This window comes from Hermetia illucens, chromosome 2 (assembly GCF_905115235.1).
Source record: "Hermetia illucens chromosome 2, iHerIll2.2.curated.20191125, whole genome shotgun sequence".
NCBI classification, from domain to species: Eukaryota; Metazoa; Arthropoda; class Insecta; order Diptera; family Stratiomyidae; genus Hermetia; species Hermetia illucens.
The window spans coordinates 24561331-24581501 of NC_051850.1; the positions used below are offsets into that span (position 1 = coordinate 24561331).

General features: G+C 42.1%; 1 protein-coding gene across 1 annotated transcript in view; it reads left to right on the forward strand.

The window, feature by feature from the left end:
- The window catches only part of LOC119649719, a 157317-nt gene that overhangs the window by 66647 nt on the left and 70499 nt on the right, over nt 1-20171 (forward strand). The window lies entirely within an intron of this gene.

The following is a 20171-nucleotide window of genomic DNA, read 5'->3' on the forward strand; positions in this document are numbered from 1 at the left end:
GAGCAGTGCATTTGCTGTTATATTCCTCCATAATCGCCTAGCATTCAGTGAGTTTTTTTTCACCCCGCTCGTCGACAGTACCGGCTTCCTTATTCTTATCAATCCTGCTGAGAATATGCATTGCTTTCTGGTACTGGCTCTTGACCAGGATACCAGAAGACTTTCGCTTCTTAGCCGATTTCCAGTGAACAACGTTCTTGTCGGTCTTTACTTTTGCGGGATCCCTGGATGTCGAGGGTTTCGGGTTGAAAATATTTGGTATGTGCGTCTCTTTACATGCAGTGAGTGGCGCTATTTTGTGTTAAGTTTAAAGAGGGTCTTCCCATACATGGGTAAGCGGCGTGTAACATTTTTTTTTCACAGAATATGATCATGGTCAAATGAAAGGGCTCAATTATTACTGATATTAGATGAAACAGATGGGAGTGAGGATCAAAATGTGTGCCCCAAAAAGTGAAATAGGTCTCGTTCTCAGAACCTATCCAACCGAAAAATTTGAAAAAAACCTTAGTGATGCATCTATGCGAAATCTAGGCTTTAAAATACATCCCAGTTCGATATCTGCACAAATAAAGTTAATAATAGTATATTACCATGTTTTAGAAATTTACACGAAAAAATTCGTTCTAGAAGTACAAAATTTGACAACTGTTGCTGATAATATAGGACAGCCAACCCCGCTTGTGACCGGGACAAAGGATGAAGAAAAAGGAGGAAAAGTAGCTGATAATTTAGGACATAATTCTGGAAATTTTGGAAGTCAAATAATTACATTTCATGTAAATTTATTGCATTCTAGGACGTGTATGACGTCATCATCATATGTATAAAGTAATATGAACGCAAAATCTTTATACCTGAAGCGCCGAGCTTTCGGTATTCCGATTTGTTTAATAATTGAGTCCATTTTTGATCCCAAGTGTAGTCAGAGAAGAATGTCCATCCTGTCTGGCGCGGCCACCATTGTAAGGGTCTCTTCAGAGTTCACATACTGAAGACCAAGCTCCCCGTTGGCCATGCGGCCCTCGGTGTATGCTGTTGCACCTTGGCTTAGGGTCATTCTCCAGTGTAGGGAGGGCGATCTACGGCCCCTAACGCATGATCAACAGACAAGCAGATCCTCGTCAGTTGGATGAGCCTACTCCCAACCCGGTCCTATACACCACCTGAAGACGACCACCGCGAGGAGATAGTATCTGGACTAATTAGGCCACTTTGACCTGAAGCATAATCAGACCAGGCTGCCAGAGTTAAACCCTTTTGTTGAGGATTATATGCACCTGTCACCCGTACACCAATTTGAAAAGTTGGCACCGGTTACTTCTGTGGACGAAATACTAAGGGGAGGTAGACAATTATTAAATTAGAGTTCCTGTTGAGGCCGGTATTCTTTCTTTTCAATGCGCCAGAACAAATTGACCCATCGCCTATAGGACATATCTCTCTTCAGGGATCTTGATCCTTTGGCTGCGTTTTCAGATTAGAAAATTTCAATAAACTTTTAGCGGTTTCGTTCACCGAATTTTCCCAACATTTACGTGGTTGCTTGCAACATTTGCCAGGATTTCCCAATGATGGTTGTTGTCTGATTTATCAAAACCAAACCAGACCCTGACATAAACGACCCTGACGTTTGTAAACTTTAAAGTTCAACATTTTATTCCACTTAATCCAAAGTGGGTCTTGAAATTGCGGAATTTTTTGCTGTAGATTTTGTTTTTTTTTTGGTACTTAATTGCATTTTTCCCAGGGATGAACTTTGCAGTTTTCAAGTTACTGATTTTGTCTAGATGTTTCTCGGCTTCTCAAAGCATTAACTTGTCTTCCCGTCTAGCGCTTTCCTCCAGTTGGTGTGGCGCTGAAATTTTCCAGTCAAAAATGGAATCATATCTTCCTCTTACCAAACAAATATCAGAGAAGGACTTCCTTCAACGCCAATATGACTTCAATCGTTGAATTCCATTGGGGCGATATGGAGCTCCTTTTTATAAAGTCCTTCACCCGTGAAACCATTCCATATGTTTTGGAAATATTTTATCTTTCAATGGCCTTTGATGATTGCGCCTCCGAAAGTCTATATGAAAACGAATGGAAGCTTCTATTCAATTTTTAATGAAATCATTTCCGATTCAGGTTTAAACATTATAAAATATTAAATGCTCCTGCGGGACATACGAATCTATGCATTGTATCTGTATCTGCATCTGCTATATCATTTTTCCATGGAATTTTAACACGCCGTTAATCAATACGAAGTGCAATACCCTACAATTGGCTTGGAAAACTTTTTTCCCATGATTGGATTCGATGGTGATGCATCGATTCTATTACGAAACGATGAGCTTGTCTGCCGCCAGCGAAGTTATCCTGTTCCTTGAGGGCAGGCTTGCAATGTGGTATTCCAGTGGAAAATTCATTTTGCGGCTGAAGGACATGAGAGAATGGTGGTTTTGAGAGTGTAAAGTTTCACAATGGATACATGTGGATATTTGTTGTTTTTTGGATAAATATATCTAGGAAGTGCAAATGCGTGTTAGGTTAGTTAGAAGGGGTGAACGGAAAGATGCATATATGCTTTGGGGAGGTTACACTTCATTGTGGTTGGTTTTTCTTCCTAGTTTTTCCATGGTACTTTGGAAAACGTATGACCACACTTAAACTAAAAAGCATTAGAATGTTTCCTATGATTCCCTCACTTTATCTCTCTACCCTTATCTCAATATTTGGCAAAGAACTTTTTCCGATTTGGGGTGCAATTCCATATGCACAGAAGTATTCGCTCGTTGACATGCACTTGAAACAAAAATACAGTTCGTCCGATTGAAATTGAAAAGTTTCCCTTAGCATTGGTGCACGTTATCGAGAAATTTTCAATCCATCCCCTATGCGCGCTGATACCCTTTCATTGTTAAACTTTCATCCAAACATTGTTTTTTCGTGCTTTGCGTGGATCCCCAATTTCGAATGTTCTTGATACTCTTGTGCAACTCTTTCAGGTGGCTAAGGGGAATCTTCTGAACGCGGCATGAGTAGCTGGCACAAAAGAATGTAGTAACTGATGAATCTATCGCTTGTTTAAGCTCGGAACAAGATGTAGCTATGCTTTGGCAGTATCTTGACTGCTATATCTAAAGATACTGGGGAGTGGGGTTGTGTGGTGCACTTTGTAGGATTTGTTCACGATTTAAACATACATACGGGCATGTCCAGAAAAATTCCAAGAAGGTCAGATTAAATCATGGGTATCGATGTACCCATAGGAGCTAGCTCCAATGCTCCCTCCAGCGCGACTTTTTGCTACACTCATAATCTACCCACAATGAAATTTTTCCTAATATCCCAGCGAAGTCTTATATTGCATGTCCTTTCCCACCACCCACATAATCCTCCTTAAACACGAAAATTTACGGTGAAATTCTATTCGGAACATTTCAACAAATCCCACAACACCCCCGTGTTCCTCAATGTCGGCTCCATTCATATAGCTCCAGGGGCTTCTTGGATGCGTTGAAGCTGGATCTTTTACAGCTTAGCAGAGGCTCCGCTAGACACAGTTCAGTCTCGTGTGGGGCTTGATAGTGGCTGGGTGGCTCATGGAATGCTCCAAGATATGTGTATCTGTTATAGTCTGTTATCTATCGCGGGAAGGTTTCAGTAACAAGTCTATCTGCTTATCCGTTACAAGCATGCTTGGAACTCCATTCGATGAAATGAAGTAAATGAGGTAATATTAAGACGCTAATAGCAGCTGGAGGTCGTTAATTGTGCAGTGATTTACATACGTTATGGTTAAATGTGCTTTAGCCTTTGATCCTTTGAGTGTGTTAATACTTGAGCAATTATGAATAATACAAAGTGAAAGTTTTTATTGCTTGGGAGTTTGGTACAAGTTGCAGTTTTGTGTACATGAAATTGGATACGATAAATTGATCTGTGTACAATATAATTGCACTGAATCGCTGAAAGTGTTTATGTTGAAACCATTCATGTGAGTAACGCTCCCACTATAGTTGATGAAATTCATACTATAGATATTTTATATTTGATTGCTGGTTGAATATCTAGTTTGGTAAAGGTAATTGTAATTGTAAACCTGCGTCTACCAGTTTGACAAATAAATGGTTTGGTTTACTGACTCAGTGGTTTTGTGGGGTCTCCATCTATTCAAAAGGGTTGATAACGGCGGTAGTAACCTTAGCTAAGCCTTTAAGAAAGAAACTTTCTACGAAACAGATTGAATACTTCGGTATTGTTACTGCTGATGGGCACCCACAAGCGGAATATCGTAAATGTTTCATCTTGGCAAATAATTATTAGCATTAGCCTATACCCTCGGGAGCTCTTTTTATCTACTATCTTCGCTTTATTGGGCTGGTGATACAACTTTGTGAAACATATCTCGTTGAGTAAATTATGAGCTGCTTTTATGGAAGAGAATATTAAGAGATTAGACAAGAAGAGGACTAAGACTGGGAACTCTATAATCAGGAAGCTATGTATGACTTGCTTTATTATGGGTATGGAAGAGGAAAGAATGAAATTAAAAAAATGATAAAAATTTAATCTTATTTTGTATATGTAAACACTCGTGGAATTAAAGAGAAAAAATAATAGTCCTTAACGTTGGCAGGGATAGTGTCACTAAGAACGCAAGTATCTTGCGTGACCGTGTCGTGAGTTTTGTGTTGAATTTTTTAGTGCCAGATCAACTGGGGCTAATTAAAATTATATCCCCTAGCACCACACTACACTCTTCGTCCGGAGAAACTTTTATTGAAGCAAAATGCTGACAGTTTCTTACAGTCAAATCATTTATTTGTTTTTTCTAATATAGGCGCATGCCTAAAGTTTTAGTTTACTGGTTTTGAAAATCAAATCAGCTAAGTGACCTCCCCCATTCTCGGTGCACTGACTGAAGCGATTTCTGGCGTTTGTCATTACTCTTGCCAGCTTACTAGGTATTTTGTTGGCAATTTCTTCCTGGATGTTGGTCCTCATATCTTGTAGGGTCCTTGGATGGATCACACAATCACAGGATTTCAAAAATTTGTCACATGGGACCCAATCGTGAAAGCAAGCCGGCCATTCCTAGGAACCTCTAATTGAGTTGAGGCGCTTTGTCGGATGTCCTAAACGTTTTGTTCCTCTCTCATCCTTTGTGGCGACTTTAGCTTTCCGGTGCTCTTTTAGCCTACTCTCCCGGCCTCTCTCCGCTCCCCAATAACTCCACCGACGCTCCCGTTACTTTAGCCACTTTCATGAACAACTGTCCCGTCCTTTAACTTAACCTTTCTAGAAAACACTTAAATCGCACTATTGATTTTGTCCTCTCTAACCTTTCTGTACGTTGCCTTTCCCACTTCCTTGAAGCTCCCCCCCTTTACGTTGTTCCTGACACTCATCATCCTGCTCTCGAGTTTGATGCTCAGATCTCCCTATTCCACGTTCTCCCTCTCCTCTGGCGTCCCACAGGGATCTATTCTAGACTATTTATTATTTTATTTGTTAGCAACGTGACTATGCTGACCACATTGCCTCCTAGTGTACCGTTACGGTCTTGAATGAAGTGCTCTAACATACTTCAAGGCCCTGATCCAACATGGATTGTTGCGCCAACGATTATTATTATTAACGTGACTATGCCTCTAAGAAGAACAACGGTTCGACAGGTAGGCCTCAACGGCAAAAACACGCTCCTCATTGTTTTAACTTATGATGGGGACTGAACTATGTCGAGGATAAACTTTATAGTCGGTCTCTCGAACGAGATCACTAGCGCCCCCCTACGACATCGACCGAGAGATTCTACTATTTCCTTTCTTTGCTAGAATTCGGTGAAGCTGGATTAAAAACGTCTGTATCCATAGGTGCACAGCTCAGTTAAAGAGAAATTTCTTACCAGCCAGCAAACACCCTAAAATTTAGTTTCATCATCATCAACGGCGCAACAACCGGAACTCCAGACATCCCGGTTTTGCGCCGAGGTCCACCAATTTGATATTCCTAAAAGCTGCTTGGCTTTCTGGCCTATGCCATCGCTCCATCTCCAGCAGGGTCTGCCTCGACTTAATTTTCTACCTTAGATATTGCCCTTATAGACTTTCCAGGCTGGATTATCGTCGTCATTATGCAGGCTATCGTCTATCCTCATGTAGGGGACCAAAAATTCTTGGGAGGATTCTTTTCTCGAACGCGGCCAAGAGTTCGCAATTTTTCTTGCTAAGAACCCAAGTCTCTGAGGAATACATGAGGACTGTTAAGATCATTGTCTTGTACAACAAGAGCTTTGACTCTATGGTGAGACATGTCGAGCGCAACAGTTTTTCTAAGCTGAAATAGACTCTGTTGGCAGCCAACAACCATGCGTGGATTTCATTGTCTTAGCTGTTATCGGTTGTGATTTTCGGAAAAATTATCGTCAGGATAGGTCAGTAGTTGGGTGGACTTAAGAAGATCGTACCCCTCACATTTACCTCACCATCACGGATCACTTTCTCTAGAGCCAGGTTAAAGAGGACGCATGATAGGTAATCCCCTTGTCGTTGACCGTTGTTGATGTCGAACGGTCTTGAGAGTGATCCTGCTGCTTTTATATGGCCTCGCACATTGGTCAGAGGCAGCCTAGTTAGCCTTATCAATTTCGTCGGGATTCCGAATTCTCTTATGGCCGTGTACAGTTTTACCCTGGCTATACAATTACAGGTGACTTTAAAGTCGATGAAAAGATGGTACAACTAATACCCATATTCCAACAGTCTTTCCATCGCTTACCGCACAGAGATCTGTTGCTGATTTGCCTAGAGTGACGCCTCTTTAGTATGAGCCAATGATGTTCTGGTCGTATGGGGCTATCCGACCTACCAAGATAGCGCAGAATATCTTATAGATGGTACTCAGCAATGTGATACCTCCATAATTGCTGCACTGTGTGATATCTCCCTATTTATTTATGGGATAGATAATGCTTCTTTGACAGCCGTCAGGCATTGATTGGTTGTCCCGTACCTTGAGGATAAGTTGGTGAACCACTTGCTGTATTGGTCGCCTCTATATTTAACCAATTCGGCTGTAATTCTATCCTCCTTATGATTTTTAAGCCGATGAATTGCACGGACTGTTTCTTCTATACTTGATGATGGCAGTATTTGTCCGTCGTCTTCACTTGGCGGGACCTCAAACTCGCCGATGTTCTGGTTGTTCAGCAGTTCATCAAAGTACTGAACCCATCACTCCAATATGCCCACTCTGTCGGAAATCAGATTTTCCTCTTCGTCTCGGCAGGATGGCATCAAGGAGTGTAAGGCTTCATCTTGTTGACTTGTTGGTAAAATTTCCTGCCTGATGTGGTTGCTCCCTGTTCTTTTCGAGTTCACAGACCTGTTGTTTCTCCCAGGCTTTTTTTTCCGTCTGTGAAGTCGCTTTCCGCACGTGCCCGCGTCCTTTGAGAATGCAAGATTACTTGCTATGCAGCATTCTTCCTTTCCGTTACTAGCTTACATTCATCGTTAAACCAGCCGTTGCGACTTTTTTTGCGGCTGGGACCAAGTATTTTTTTGGCCGTATTTATGATAACGTTCTTCAGGTGATTGTGGAGATCATTTGTTGATGCTTCATCTCCAGGATCTCTGTTGACTGCGATTATTGCGGCATCCACTTCCCTCTTATAGGTGTTGCAGTGGGCTGTGTTGTGGATGACTTCAGTGTTAACTCTCACCTGATTGTTAGAGGGGATTCTGGGTGTGTTGTTATTCGTGGACCACTTTCCGGGCAAACCAGGTACCCCAACAACCATTTCGTGTGACACTGCTAATTGAATAATCCGCAGATTGTTATCATTTGGATTTTGATGTAAGCTATGGGAGCTAACGTATCGCCTGAATATCGGCTCCGTCCCTACTTGGCTGTTACTTGGCTTTCCGCGCAAACCACGTACTTCCAACAACCATTTCGTGTGACTCTGCTAATTGAATAATCCGCAGTCCGTTATCATTGGTATTCCTATGTAAGCTATGGGAGCCACCATATCGCCTGAATACGGGCTCCTTCCTTACTTGGCTGTTAAAACCCCCAAGTATGATTTTGATATCATATTTGGGACAGGCTTCGAGGGTTCGTTCTACTGCCTCGTAGAAGGTATCCTTCTCCGACTCTGCGGTCTCCTCTGTAGGGGCGTGAACGTTAATGATGCTTATATTTCTAAATTTGTCTCGCAAGCCCAGAGTCCATAGCCGTTCCCTGATAACAGCAGGTTTAATTTTTTGGCTGATTAAGAAACCTACTCCGATGGTTTACTGGATGGCCACTATAAAATATATGGTGTAGTTACTCTTCTCCAGGAAACCGGTTCTTGCCCAACGCATTTCCTACAACGATGTTACATCTTGGGACAGGGTATCGGCTAGCTGCTTGGCAGCTCCATCTTTGTACAGGCGCGGGAGACTCGCCTTCATCCTTTTCCGTCTGCAGCTTTTCGTTAAGAAAGAGCTCTCAGCGGTCACCACGTGGAGGTAGAGATAGGGTTTGGTAGTAGAGCTGTTGGTGTTGGTTCAGCAGGCGTTTCCTAGGTTTTATGGTCTATCGTGGGTACCATTCCACGTTTCGCCCTGGGACCTATACTACCCTTTGACCCACTAAGAATGCAAATATAGAATTGTTTGGCGGTGTCTCGAGGCTTTGTGTTAGTGTTGAGTTAATAGGAGCAAATTTATTATCACATCTCCTATGAACGGAACTACCTCTTGGTTCGGGAAACTTTTGTTGAAAAAAATTTGTTGGCAGTTTCTGCAGTAAAATCAGGTTAGAAATACGTCCCATTATTTTCGTCGTGCACTCTGTTTGTAGTCTTCAACAAACTATATCCTTCTACATATATGGCAAATTTAAATACCTTTCTCGCGAACACATATTCCAACGCACTCAAAAACTGATTCTTTCACCGATTTTAGTTTTTGCTTCTTTTATTTCCTTTCTTTAAAGAAGGTTGACTAACGGTTTCGTCCCCTGCAGTGGCAACTCATCAATCATGCCATGCGGAAGAGGGATGGGAATCAGAAGCTAGGAGGGGCGCTAGTGATGGGTAGGTTTAAAAAATTGGGAGTCGGAGTAATTGCGTGTGTAGAAGATTACTCTAATTTGGGGATAAAAAAGACAATTCTCTGATTGGAAGGATAAGAGGATCTGGGGAAGCAGATGAATTCGAAGAAGGTTATCTTCAACGATCGCGATCTGCATGGCTTTGGAGATAAGAGGATTGGGATAGGATTGACACTTGAGAGCATGACGGGCAAGGCAGGCATCGATACGTGGGATTTGGCAGGACTCGTAGAGGATAAGCGTGGAAATGTATTTGGAGAGGTCTTTGTTTTTAAAAATATTGGCGTTTTGGCGAAAGATTCTGGGCTCTTTAAGGTAGAGTCGTTCCATTTGGGATGAGGAGCAATCGGACCAGAAATTGAAGCCGAAAATGAGAAGTGGTCGGATAAGCTGCTTATAACAAAACAGCTTAATCCTTTTCGAAGTAGGGATATTGTATTTAAGGATAGGGTTCAAGAACCTGAAGGCACCAGTTGCACGGCCTAGTGCCTTTGTTATATGAGGGATGTGGGGAAGGCGGGAATTTATTTTCACTCCGAGGTATGTGACTTCTTTTACAGAAGCGATGGGATCGGCGCGGATTGTGAGTGGCAAAGATCTAATGTCACTCCACATTTTCGGCGTCATTCTCATGTTTCCATGGAAGACGATGGTCTCGCATTTGTCGCTATTTAAGAAGAGTTTCCAACTGGTGAAATAATGGTAAAACCCGTCTAAATAAGAATTCAGACGGGCTTCACCGTGGGAGGCTGTGTAAAGGATTAGGTCATCCCCGTATTGAAGGATGAAAGTTGAAGATTTTGGAAAGCTTATTCACGAGTCCGTATTGCCATACGAAATCGAAAGCTTTCGTTAGGTCAAGGAGACAGGCTATGGTGGGTGTCCTCCGATTGATAGCTAGAAGGATATCAGTTTTAAGGACAAGAAGTGCGTGCTCAACCGAATGTTTAGTTCGGTTGGCGAATTGGAACTAAGGAATAGTGTTGTTGGAAGTACAGTGCTCATATATGAGGGATTTAATGATCCGCTTGAAAATTTTGGTGGAGGAAGATAGGATAGAGATAGGCCTGTAGCTATCAGGGTTAGGTTAAGGTTCCTTTTTGGGATGGGTACAATGCGAGCACTTTTTCAATCGTTGGGGAAGTGGACGATGAGGAGGCAGTGATTCATGGTAGAGGAAAGTGTGGTGGAATTGTTGGGAGCAAACTTTTTCAAAATTATGAATGGGATTTTGTCGAGACCCACTAATTTTTTGTTCTTGGAGGCTGCAATTATGGCTTCCACTGAACTTAGGTTGACAAAGTGGATGGGAGAAACATCATCATGCTCATTGAGATGGATAAGGAGCTGAGAGAAAAGGTTTAGGCTGGGACTAGGATGGTAAAAAGTTGGTGAGGATTGAAGTTGTTCAATGGATTCGCTCACAACACTTTCGAAGTGCTGATCAGGAATGTGGAGGGTGCAATGGTGCGCTTGAAGGAGGTGTTTAGCTGGGATGTTCACCTTTTCGGGAGTTGATATATTTTGCGGAAGGATAGTGGTTTGTTGGGTGGATTTGCCTAGACGAGGGCAAGTTTTTCTGAGCTCCCTGAAGGTATCAGGGTTCAGTTCTATGTTGAAGAGGCGTTTGTGGAGAAAGTTAGTGTAAAGGCTTAAAATTCTATCGCGGATTGACCTGTCAAGGGAAAGGATTTGTCACGGAGAAGAAAGAATTGCCGTAAGTATATATTTCTAAATAGCCTCCGTCTTAGGGTACGTTTATATTAGATATTCTCAAGGACATCATTTGGGAGAGAAATTGAGTTGTAGTAGTTAAGGGAACGAGAAGGTATCAGTTCGTCACATACATGCTAAATTACTTCAGTGTATTGACGCACTGTCCAATCTATAGTATCGTTAGAAACTGTTTCGTTGGAAGGGAGAAGGAGAGGTTCAAGTTTGGAATTTTTTTTTGTTCGGTTAATGAGTTTCCAATTCGCCTTCTTGAAGTCAGGGACTAAGATTGGAGTGAAATATCTAAGACCGCGGCATTGTGGGCACTGATACCGGGGACGGTTTCTAGGAAGGGATAAGTATTGGGATTGGGTTTGAGGGTTAGACTGCCTGACCGTACATCGAACCACAACGGGTACCTGGCGTTGAGGTCTCCACCTATAATTATGAACCATGCCTGCTCTCGGTTGAGCGGCACCGTAGGTAGGATAAAATGGATGTTATGTGTGTCAAAGGATTGATAGGGACAGTAAACAGCAGCAGCGGAGACCAAAGAAGATTGGGTTTCTAAGGAAATAAGGATAACCTCAATAGATTTGAAGTTACTGGGTAGAGGGAACAATTGTTTGGCAAGGAATTTGTCAGAAATAAGTATGGCCGTTCCACCACAGGCGTCTCGGTTTTGATGATTGGACTGAGGACGGTCAGTTCTGAAAAGGTTGAAATTTGGGAAAATGGGCGCTTGCTCAGGTGGTTTGGAGCATTCGCCCGCACCATGAACTTGGTCACATTTTACGCAGCGGTAAGAAAGATGAGAGTTCGTTGCTGAGTGACCCACTCGTTTTTACAGTTACAGTTACAGACTATATATAAATGGAGCAATTACCACTTGTCGCCACTTTCGGTCATGCTACTTCCCAGAGCAGGGTGAGGCAGTGTCTGAAGAGTTGCCTTTACCCTGGACGTAACCGTCAGTTAATCTTTTTTAAAAACTGTGCTTTCTACAGCAATTACTTACAATTCAGGGGAGGCTTGCCAAAGCTTATATTGTGATTGTGATGGTGAATGCCAAAGTGGGCTTCGACAACATTTCTTTCAGACATATGATGGGGATACACGGTAGGATTGTAGATCTCTGCCATTTCCACCGCTTCATGATTGGTGGCATATTTTTCGACCACAGAGCCTGTCATAAGGTCAGTTGCCTTTTAACTGATCGACACCGTGCGGGCAATCAGATCGATCATTTCGCAATCAGCAGTATATTTAGGAGTTGTCTCCTGTATGTGTCTCGAAAGGGACCACCATCTGATGGTTGCTTACGTTCGATTGCGTGTTGCGTTCGCCACCTCTCGCAGAATTGTGGAGCTGCGAACCTCCAAGTTTAATTTCGGCCGCTTGTACGACCCAACTCTCGCTCGACTTGTTGATCCAACGGCAGAAAAAAATACTCTTTTCCTCGGGTGCTAAAAAAATCGTCGGCCGTATCTGGCTGACTTCAGAATCGTGGAAGCGGATCGATGAACGGATGGGATTGAAGGCTCTATTGATCACTGCGAGTGATGGCGGGCATGACGCGTTCGGAATCCGATACCGAGCGAAATCCCGAGAAGTTCAGCGTAATGCACGCCGTGACAAGAGAGAATTTGCTTTAAAATAATAAAAACTTGTTTTTCCTATTCGCTAGTGTTAATTTATTGGCCTTGCAAATACCGATATTCCGGGAACTACTTGTTGCCTTCATCAGTGTTAATAAGTCTTATTGAAGTTTCATTTTTCTACTTAAGGTAACCGCTTTTAAGTCCAAAATTTTTCAGACCATGATATAAAGCACGATATTGTACGAAGTACGAAGGTACAAATAAACCATCGTGCACTGAAATGCTTTTTTAGTTAGGAAATACACAGAACCTTTCATACCTAAAGCGTTGAGTATCTGGTTGCCAACTTAAAAAGGGTTTCTCCAACCTCGATATAATGTTAAGATATACAAAATCAATGAAAAAATTGAGTTTCATTACTCCTCCATGGGCAAGCATAAAACATTAACTCCTTCCCTGGGCTTCAAAGGCTTATTACTGCAATATAGTAATTTGCATCTATATTGCTAATTTAGAAAGATTGAATATATTTTCTATTCCAATCATATCTTTTTTATCTTTCACTAACTATGCCTACATTTGTTAATTGAAAAGTGTATCTGGTTCAGCGTTTACACAAAGATATGCTTAAGCATTCGCTAATCGGTAGCATACTATGTATTTGCTGGACTTGTATTGACTTCATATTTAAACAGGATTTGTGCTGCATCGACTCCTGTGCTCCGATTTCAATAATCTGCAATATTTACACATCAGAAATTATTACGAGTTGATGATGATTGGCATACGTAGCACGAATTTGATACGGTTTACTGCTCGGCTTTTAAAAACCCCCGTCGTGAGCAACTTTTACGAGTTAATTGTAAATATTTTAGAAGGACTTTGCAAACTTTTCGCTGGTTTTAATTATGAATGGTTCGTTCAATTTTATAGGAATTTTTGAAATTTATTGATGCGAGTGTCAATTACATACTCAATTTGCATCACTTGCATGAAATAGCAGCATTTTTCATTTATAACTTTAAAGCGTATCCTTCAGATCTTTTAAAAAGTCTTTGCGGACAAGGGGAAAATAAACTTAGACCGGTCTGTCTCCCAAATGTCAACATCTCCTCAGGCACCTGTAGGTCCACAGTTCCAAAGCGCAATAGAAATAGCTGGCTATCTCCTGACCAGGAAAGAGGGAAGGACTTCGAGGAGCCTGTTAAGATCCCCAATTCAATCTCCTACAATCAAACAGCCAAAGGTTTCTGGAATTTCCCTAGTCACCGCTCAAAGCTTTTCCTGAGGTTACCCAGTCTCAGGATCTAAGTGAAACTTTTTCTCCCATGGGGAAGCAAAACATAGTTCCTATGGAGCAAACAACCCCAGTTTACAAATACAATGAGAACACTCAATGTAGAGCGTACACAGTATGTGTAGAGAGAAGTAATCCCGCGACGTACATAGACAAAATTAGTGGTCAAGATAGAATTGAGGCTTTCATACCCCTCAATTCCTATAAGCTTACGAGACGTCTGCATCTCAATGACCAGGTAATTATGGACAAGGAAGGTAGGCCTACGGGGATAAATATTTTTTGTAAGTCAGCGTCCTGTGTGAACAACCTGGCATCCGACAATCGCTTGAGCACATTAGGGCTGAAAGCATACATTTCCTTGAGAGATACTCACAGATTTGGGATTATTAAAGGTCTCCCCACGGATTTCTCAGAAGATGAAATACTACAGGATATTAACTCTCCGATTAAAGTGACGAAAGTACAAAGGCTGAATTTCAGATCTAAGGAAAACAAAGATGTCTTCCTTCCATCTCGAACAGCCAAATTAACCTTCGTAGGGTCGGAGATCCCCAAACATATATTTCAATTGATAGCGTGAGGGTGGGTATAGGTTGACCATTACGTGAACAGACCGCGACAATGTTTCGCTTGTGGTAGATTAGGCCACATTGTCAGGAATTATAAAGCGAAATCGAAAATGCAGTGGACCCAAAGATCAACTCTTGCGAAAAAAAGAAGAAGACAGATCATGACGCCAGGGATGGAAATTGCACCATCTGGATTGAACATTTGAAGATCATCAAGACGGCAGCAATAAAAATATCTCCATGAGGGAAGCTACAAAAGAAGTACAAAAATTATTATGATTCATTGGACTGTGATGTTGACTGTGATGTTGCTTCCCTCCGCTGAAGAAAAGAGCAACTCCGAACAACTGGATGAGGAATCCTCAAGATGAGTTCAACAGAATCATCAGGGGAATTCAGTTCTGTAGTCAAATCAAATCCACGCCCAAACCCTAGAAAACCCTTTCCCAAAACTGACCATCAAGAACTACCCATGCCAAACCATTCTGTTTTCGAACACCCAACCTACGTTCTTGTATCCGAGTATCAAAAAGTCCTGTCGCAAATTCTTAAGCTCATAAACAACATCTCAAAGATACAAGATCCGTCTTTGGTAGAAGACATACAAAAGATCAAAAAATAGACTGAAAAACTTCACGAGCGACTTAACATTAGTAGAAATTGCAAATGGTCAACATAAGATAATATTCAAAGTCTAGCTAACAATAAGTCTGAAATAGAATACTTTGCTAATACTCAGGGCTGTGGTATACTATCCCTATAGGAAATTTTTAACTATTCGCATTATTCTCGTTACCTAAAAGGTTTCAACCTTATCTACAAATTCAGAGAGGATGGCTATGGTGCGTTTCGCAAAGACATAAATGCAAGGCCAATAACCTCTGACACCGAGATGGATCATTATTGCTAAGATCCTGAATCTTAATCCAAACAGCACCATCGCCTCCATATACATGCCCCCACATAGACCCACAACTACTTTCAATGTAGAACTGGACAAATTATTTCAATTTCTTAGCAAGATTCCAAACTAAATAATAACGGGTGACCTAAATTCCAGGTTATTTATACTCGGGGATTCCAGATAGAATAGTAAAGGGAGAAATCTCTCAAACAAAATGTGCAGATCTGACCTTAGACCAATCACTCAACGGTTCACTAACTTTTGTGGACCAGTTAAAAAGAGCATTTGCCCCAGATGTCACCTTCACTAATTCCAATACTATTATATATCCTGGTCCTGGACCGCACTGACACAACAGATTTCTAAGAGCAGGCATAAACCAATTGTCATTCACAGTAACACTATTGTAATTCAACAGAAATACAAAATAAACCTCCTGCACCTAAAAGCTGTTTTGCAGTTCATCCCTCCCACCGAGAATTTGAACTGTTTGACATCGGAAATTCGTAAGGGCTCCACCCAAAAACCAGGGTGGAATACCGATATGGAAACAAACTTTCTAGAAAAAAGACAAGCTCTGAGAGCTTACCACAGTAATGCCAATCATAGTAACTTCATGTCCTTCTCTACTGCAAACAAGAAATGGTTACAAGCGGTCAAGGCGGCTTAGAAAAAGCCTGGGACGAGATCTGGGAAGAACTCAGTGTTGAAAAAGACACTAAGGTATTCTGAAAAAGCATAAAAATTTTTCAAGAGGAAGAAACAAGCAACCGGAGTTGGGACTCAGAAAATGACTGGCAATACTTATACTTTCTAAACTTAAACTACAACAACCCATCTCCAAACAATTTTACATCCCACTTACTGTCACCATCACTTCAACAAAATTTTACTCCTGAGGAATTCGCGTTGGTCCTTAACAAACGGAAAAATAACTCCTCGCCGGGTTACGACCGAATTACGTACACGTCCATCCAGTGGCTAAACCCGTCTGTCAAATCTGCCTCTGTTAACCTTCATTAATGAAAGTTGGAGTGGAGCAGGAGTGGTCAGTTATTGAGATTGTGCCCATACTCAAAATAAACAAAGACCTGTCAGACTTTAAAAACTTCAGACCCGTATCCCTGATTAATGTTTTCTCTAAAATCCTTAGCACATTTATCAAAAATAGACTAAACCTAAATAGACTAAAATCATTCAAGAGCACAAAATCCTATTCTGCCTATCAGAGCGGATTACCCATTGTGACATGTCTAAATGACATCCTTCTCTCAGTTTCTACAGCCAAAGCAAACAAACTTCAGGTAGAAGCGGTTGACCATATGAAAGCGTAGATCTAAAAACTCTCCTAAAACCAGCAGAAATCATTATCTGGATCTCAAGGTTCCTGGCTAACAGGAAATTAATCCTAGATGATGCGAAGGTGGAAAATAGCAACGGTATACCCCAAGGATGTGTCTTGAGCCCTACACTATTGAACATTTACACTGTCTCACTCCATAACCCAGTCGACCCCAACATAGAAATCTACCAATATGCTGACAATTTTTTCATATTAGCCATTGGTAAAACAATTTCGGGAACTGAAGCCTCCATTAAAGCCGAAGGAAAAGCCCTCATCAACGAATGTAAAAACCTAAATCTAAATATAAATCCGGACAAATCAAAATTCATTGCTCTAAAAGAAACAGTAGCACACCACACCCCTTGAACCTTGGCAATTTCAGCATTTAGCAAGTCAAAAAGATAACCTTCCTAGGCAAGACAATATACTCATCCTTAATACTAAAAGATCAAACAATTGACACCATCACTAAGGCTAAAAAACCGCTAGAGTTATCAATTTCTTTACTGGGCATTCTTGGGGCCTTCCTCCTGAAAATAGTAAAAAATTGTTCAGAGTTCTAATACGACCCATCCTAGATCACGCCGTTGCCAAAAATGTAATAGCACCCAGATATCTAAACAACAAAATCACCTCAACAGCAGCCACAATCCTAAAAAGATGCTTAGGGCTTACAAAAACTGCTCCTCACCTGTCCACGTTTGGTTTGGCAAATGAACCACCGCCTCATCTGAGAATAACGATATTAGCAACTAAGGAGCTATTAAGGCTTCATGCGAATCAACCTTATGTCTTTCGGAATGTCTAAAAGAGTGCAGATGCCAAAAATTGCCTCTCTGCAACTTACAAACACTTCTCTCACCTTTTTGATCTCCTGAAGGCTAACAGAAAATCTAATCCTCCACCTAACCTACAAGTAATTATAACTCAGGTGGCAGACAGAAACATCTTAAAATAGCGTTAGCAAACGAGGTCAGATACAACTACAAATCTAGAAACTTTGAAATATATGCCACAGATGCCTCTGTCAGAGGAGGCGATGAAGCATTGCAATGGTGAATGACCATGCTGAAACTGTGGGGCAACACAAGTTAAACCAAATTACAACGTTATCAGCAGAAATCCAAACGGTTTGGCTAGCCACTAAACATGCGTTGAAAAAAGGTCATAAGAAAGTGGTCATAACTACGGACTCCTTACACGTGTGCCGGCTCCTGGATAAAGAGTATACCTCTTACTACATGGTCAATGAAAACCACAACAACATCAAATACATGAACTGCGAAGAAGTAGTCATAATGTGGTGCCCTGCAAGGAGTGGCATCAAAATAAATGAAAGTGCACATCTGGGTGCTACTAAAGGCCAGAACAGCGCCCCATTGATGAACTGTCACCTAGCATCCGTCGACATAAACCTTCTGGTGGCCAACCAAATAGCAAAGTGGAGTTCAAACTATCAAAATGACATTCGCTTCAAAGGGAAATTCTTAGCAAACATTTTCCCCCATGTACCTATAAAACTTCCGAAAGATCTATCCACACAATAGGTGTATCAACTGGTTCCCGGTTGGGGTTGGGTAGGGCTGAAACTCTACACGGAAAACCGATGTTACGAAGCCACGGAGGGAGCCTTAGACAGGATGGATTTCAGGACGACGAACCCGGCAACGACAACGGATAAATGATTTGCGCATTTTCTCATGAAACGTGCGCTCCCTGTACAGACCGAATGCTGCTGAGCAGCTAGTCGATACCCTGTCCCAATATAAGGCTGATGTAACAGCGTTGCAAGAGATGCGATGGACAGGGATCGGTTTTCTGGAAAAGAGCCGCCACACCACATATTACAGCGGTCATCCAGTAAACCATGTCCTCGAAGTAGGTTTTCTAGTGAGCCAAAAAATGAAACCTGATGTCATCGGCTTTGAGCGAAAGTCTATGCACTCTGTGTTTGCGAAGCAAATTTAGAAATATAAGCCTCATAAACGTTCACGCCCCTACAGAGGAGACTGCAGAGTCGGAGAAGGATACCTTCTACGAGGCAGTTGAGCGGGCTCTTAAAGTCTGTTCCAAATATGATATCAAAATCATTTCAACAGTCAATAGGGACGGAGCCCATATTCAGGCGATACGTCGGCTCCCATAGTTTACATAGGGATACCAATGATAACGGACTGCGGATTATTCAGTTAACAGTATCGCAGGAAATGGTTGCTGGAAGTACCTGGTTTGCGAGGAAAGCGGTCCACAAACATACGTGGGCCTCTCCAGACGAGACCACTTTTATCCAAATTCACCACGTGCGGATTGAACGCCGGCACCTCTCAGCCTCTGACAATCAGGTGAGAGTGAATACTGAAGCTATTCACAATACAGCCCTCTGCAACACCTATAAGGGCGAAATGGATGCCTCAATAACCGCCGTCAACAGATTCTGGAGATGAAGCATCATCAACTGATCTTTACAACCACCTGAAGAGCGTTATCATTGATACGGCCACAAACATACTTGGCCCGAGCCGCAAAAAAAGTCGGAACGACTGGTTTGACGACGATTGACGATGGATGTAAGCTACCTACAGAATGGAAGAATGCTGCATATCGAGTAATGTTCCATTCTCAAAAAACGCGCCCAGAGACTTATCAAGAATTCCGTCGAGCGGAGAAACGACTTCATAGACGGATAAAGGAAGTCTGGAAGAACCGACAAGTCTGTGAATTAGAAAAGGACAGGGAGCAACCGCACCAGGCGCCGAAGCCTTAGCAACAAGTCAGCAGGGTGAAGCCTTATACACCTCGATGCTAATCCTGCCGAGACAAAGAGGAAAATCTAATTTCCGACCGAATGGGCATATTAGAGCGATGAGTTGATGACCTGCTGAATAACCAGAACTTCGGCGATTTGGAGGTCCTGCCAACTGAAGAGGACGGACAAATACTGCCACCACCAAATAAAGGAGAAACAGTCCGTGCAATTCATCGGCTTAAAAATCATAAGTGGGTAGGAGCCGATGGCCTGCGATGAAAAACTGTTGGAATATGGACATCAGTTGCACCATCTTTTCATCGACTTTAAAGCCGCCTATGATAGCATAACCAGGGTAAAACTGTACACGGCCATAAGAGAATTCGGTATCTCGCAGAAATTGATAAGACTGACTAGGCTGACCCTGACCAATGTGCGAGGCCAGATAAAAGCAGCAGGGACACTCTCTCATTCGGCATCGACAACGGTCTACGACAAGGGGATGCCCTATCATGCGTCCTGTTTAACCTGGTCCTGGAGAAAGTGATCCGTGATGCTGATGTAAATACAATAGGTACGATCCTCTTCAAGTCCACCCAACTACTGGCCTATGCTGACGATATCGACATCATGGGAAGAACCACCCGAGACGTACAAACTGCCTTCATCCAGATCGAGCAGGCGGCGCGAGATCTTGGGCTGCACATCAATGAAGGCAAGACAAAATATATGGTGGCAACGTCAGCACCGAAAACCAACCAACCAACAACATCAAACCGCATTGGTCAAACGGGAAGAATAAAGTTAGGAGACTACTACTTTGAGACCGTTGATAATTTCTCCTATCTAGGGTCGAAAATCACAACCGATAACAACTACGATGATGAAATCCGCGCACGG